The following is a 4,658-nucleotide window of genomic DNA, read 5'->3' as shown; positions in this document are numbered from 1 at the left end:
GTTACAGCGAGGCGCCAGGACCGCGGGGAGGAGGGGGCGGAGGACACACCAGCCCGGCGAAGCCTTTCCGCGGGGTTGTCCCGCCCCCAGGAGTGCCGCCCCCCTGGGGCTTACTTCCCAGTCCCCACCTGCGAGGCCTGGGAGCTGATCTCGGAATCACTGGCTGATCCGTCCCAAAAGTCCTGGTTCCTGGACAGGACTGAGGCCAGCTCCGAACCCAGATGGCCATGAACCAGGCCAAGTGCCCCAGCACCAGGCCTCTGTCCCAAGAGGTGGGGAGAAAGAGTGCCCCACCTGCCCACCCTGTCCAAGGTGTGGATGCCCGGAAGGGTCTGTGAGAATGTTAGGTCCCTAGAAGGGCAGGTGGCTTCTCCGAAGCCTTTTGTGACTCGTGCCACTGAGCCTGGCCTCTGTCTGCCCCTGGGGAGAAGCCCCCTCCTCGTTTGCTCCCCACAGGGCCTTGCAGGGAGCCTGGCACCAGCGACCTCAGGGAAATGTGGCAGCCATCTCTCCGTGCTCTGAGGGGACAGCAGCTGGTCCAGGTGGGGGCACAAAGGGTCTCTGGGCTGGGTCTTCCTTTCTCCCTCTCATCTTCCCCCAGATGAGGGGGGGAGGCAATGTGGAGGGTCCCAGAGAGCCCATGCAGACCCCCCCCACCTCCATGGTGACCTGCTCACACCTGGGGGCGCGGGAGGGCCCCTTCCACATGTCTCCCCTCCCCGTTCCTCCCTGTGCCCGTGCCCAAGTCACTCAGAGCCATCTGGACAGGAGGCCGGAGGGCCTGGGAGGAGGAAGGCCCAGGACTCTTGACCCTAAGGTAAGAGAAAAGGGGACCCCGACTCGCTGTCTCCCTAGAGCCCCCTCTATCCTCCCAGGGCCAGGACTGTTTGGGGGTTCAGCCAGACTCCAGCCAGCCCACTGGATAATGGGCCCAGAGGGGCAGGGACTGCCCAAAGCCAGACCCGCGAGGTCAGAATGGGGCAGGGGGCCCAGCAGAGGCGACGAGAGCCTGAGCCCGCGAGAGCTTGGGCAGGCCCCAGGGGACGCGGCCATGGTGGACCAGCTGCCCATTCGTGGCAAGGGCACACGGACTGCCATCTCACCATGCTAAACTCCTTTCCTAGGGCTCCCCGCCCACAGCTGGGCCCCGGCCCTCCCCTCCCGGGCACTGAGAGAGGGTGTCATCACTCAGCCCCCTCCTGGAGTGGCCCAGAGGAAGCCCCGCAGCAGAGCGGCTCCTGTCCTGCAGGCGTCTCCGGTGGGACGGGCCGTCTGAGAATCAGGGGAGCATGCGGGAGCTGCAGGCTGGTCCGAGGAAGCGGAGCCCCCTCCCTGCCCACGTGGGGCAGGCAGGGTCCAGTCTGGGTCATCTTGGAAGCTCCGCAGGGGACCTCCTTTCCTGGCAGTTTTCACAGCTGGCTTCGGGCTAATGCCACGTCAGCACTTTCCCCCTGGGCAGAGGAGGGGTGGGGGCTCCCCTTTCAATCAGATGTCTGCTGTTGGTTCACAAAGTCCTTGGGAGACAACACTGTTTTGCAACACATTTAAATTCACATGAAAAGAATCTTTCAAATTAAAATAAGAAAAATAAATAAAGAGACCAGGAGCCCGACAGGAACACAGCCCAGGGAGCGAGCGGCATCAGCTGGCAGGACGAGTGTTCTAGAATGCTGGGCTCAGCACAGAGGCAGCTAACAGCGCTCCCCCGTGCCCGGGCGGTCTTCTAGAAAATGTTGTGGGGGCTTCAGAGAAGGCAAAATGGGAGAGGAATAGTCACCATCTCTAAAAAGTGTTGACTCTTCCGAATGGTGGCATTGTCCACAGGATGGGGCACACACGTCCCCTCAAATGGACTGAGGCTGGGCCAGTGGACTCTTACATGGCAAGACTGTGCCAACCCAGTGCCCAGCCCGGCCACCTTGGCCGGCCAGCCGGCATGCTCCTCCTCCTACCTTGGGAAAGAGGGGGTTCACAGCTTGGTCCTGGGGTCCCCACGCTCTCCTTTGTGAGTGGTGGGGCGCCCAGGGTGAGCCTGGGGCTCAAGGTCCACACACCCCGCCCTGTGAGCCCAGGAATGATGTCACCTCCCTCTCACACCTAGGCCCACGTCAGGGTTTTCACCGAACCGCCTGGGTGGTTTGTCTTCTGTTTCGTTTTAACTTCTGAAAAACTGCTTTATTGTTACTCCATATGTATAGTTACTATTCCTAACAATTTGTTTTGTTTGAATGGCACCTTATAATGACTTAGAAGCACTTACAAATGTCCTGCCAGGGGAGGCCTTAAGGACACAGCCCAGAGCAGACAAACAGCATCCAGTGAGTAGGAAAGAGTGTCTCAAACCGCCCCCCACCCCGCGGCAAACTGTCACCAATGCCTGACGGGCCAACAGTGCGGCCCGCTGTGTGGGGGCCGTCTCTCCCTAGACCTCGGGCTCCACAGGATCCCCAGGGGGCCCTTTCCAAGTGCACCCCACCACGTGCTGGGCCCCCATCACCCAGCCCACCCTGCTTCTGCAGGGGCCAGCCTGGGCTGAACAGGAGAGGGACAGCACTGGACAGGACTGACGAGGACACGTGTCCATTCAACCGGGTGCTCACCCCGCCTTCACACGAAGCACCTGCCGCTCTTTCTCTGACCTGTGAGATGGGACAGATGTGCACACGTTCCCAGACGCTGTCCCCTGGGCCCGCCTGGCAGCTCAGGCAGCGGCCGCCTGGACCGCTGGACTGAGGACAATGCTGTGACCCAGAGGAGGGCCCGCCCCCTCTCGGCTCCCCCGGGGCTGCACAGCACAGGCAGCAGCCGCCTGGACCGCTGGACTGAGGACAGTGCTGTGACCCAGAGGAGGGCCCGCCCCCTCTCGGCTCCCCCGGGGCTGCGCAGCACAGGCAGCGGCCGCCTGGACCGCTGGACTGAGGACAGTGCTGTGACCCAGAGGAGGGCCCGCCCTCTCTCGGCTCCCCCGGGGCTGCGCAGCACAGGCAGCGGCCGCCTGGACCGCTGGACTGAGGACAGTGCTGTGACCCAGAGGAGGGCCCGCCCCCTCTCGGCTCCCCCGGGGCTGCGCAGGGTGGGAGGTCCCCGCCCCCCGGCCCCCAGACAGCGGGGCTCTGCCTGCAGTGGTCACTCTCTGGGCCATCTCAGGACAGCTGTCAAGAGGCCCAGTGTGGCCTGGGGGGAGCAGGACAGGGTCCACATGCACTCCTATCTTCACCAGAAAAGTCTCTGATCCCTTCCAGGGACCGAGAGGAGATTGGTGGGAGGAGACGCCCCCAGTGAGCCCGGACCTCATGCCGCCGTGAGCAAACGGAGCAGAGGGAGCCGGCCGCCAGGCCCCTCGGGGACAGGCATGCCCAGCAGACCCCTGCTCCAGCCTGCATGGGCGTCCTGGCTGACCACCGGGTGTCAGAGGAGAGGTCTGGGAACCCCACACCAGACTCTCCAACCCTGGGACTGGGAGCGAAGGGGACAGTATCAGTAACTAGTTGGGGACAACCTGGGTCACCTTGCCTGACCCCAAGGCCACCTTACCCGTGACGACAGCGGTCGCTATCACACTGGGGGAGGCCCACCATGCACAAGGTGCTTTCTGACCCACCATAGGGAAGCATCACAGCCTCAGACAGGAGGTGGGGAAGCTGAGGCTCAGGGAAGAAAAGATGCTGTCCTGGGGCCACCCAGCAGCCACCGGCTGAGCCCGGAGCTGAGCTGACCCGCAGCCTGCACCACCTCCTCCACCCCACAGCTGCTGCCCGCCCCGCCTCTGCCCAAACCCAAGCTTCCCTGGTGGGTGGGGGGTGTCCCAGGGGATGGATCAGTGCCAAGACCAGTGCCCAGGGCAGTGGGCTCCCATGAGGCCCTCAGTGCATCCACTGCTGGCAGAAGTCACGCTGCACGTCCGGAGAGCTGCTGTAGGCGGACACACCCGTCCTCAGCCACCGTTGGCCAGGCTGGACAGGACCTGGTAGAGCGGCTGGTGGAGCCGGAAGCAAACAAAGGGGTCAGCGCCACCTTGCTCAGGACCCCCAGTGACAGCAGCAAGAGACACAAGCTCCACCACCCCCTGGGGAGTTGAGCAGGGGTTCAGCAGCAGTGTGTGCGCGCACACACACACACACACACACACACACACACACCTGTCCTCTAGAACAGTGGTCCCCAACCTTTTTTGGGCCACAAACCGGTTACCGGTTTAATGTCAGAAAATATTTTCACGGACCGGCCTTTAGGGTGGGACGGATAAATGTATCACGTGACCGAGATGAGCGTCAAGAGTGAGTCTTAGACGGATGTAACAGAGGGAATCTGGTCATTTTTTAAAAATAAAACATCGTTCAGACTTACTTAAATATAAATAGAACAGAAATAATGTAAGTTATTTATTCTTTCTCTGCAGACCAGTACCAAATGGCCCACGGACCAGTACTGGTCCGCGGCGTGGGGGTTGGGGACCACTGCCCTAGTGGTCTGGAAGGTTCATGAACCACAGACAGTAAGACGCTAGGGAAACTTCTTGACAGATAGAATAAGGAAAATGGAGACAAAATAATTCAACAAGGTCAAACAATCTGAGCCACTTTCAGCCAGCTGATGGATCACAAGGTTTTATCTTCCCCAACCAAGGACGCTTAGGAGCGAACGGTTTACATGTTCCA

The sequence above is a fragment of the Saccopteryx bilineata genome, chromosome 5 (genome assembly GCF_036850765.1).
Source record: "Saccopteryx bilineata isolate mSacBil1 chromosome 5, mSacBil1_pri_phased_curated, whole genome shotgun sequence".
Lineage (NCBI taxonomy): Eukaryota > Metazoa > Chordata > Mammalia > Chiroptera > Emballonuridae > Saccopteryx > Saccopteryx bilineata.
The sequence above is the reverse complement of the archived record's forward strand: the minus strand, read 5'-3'. Positions refer to the sequence as shown.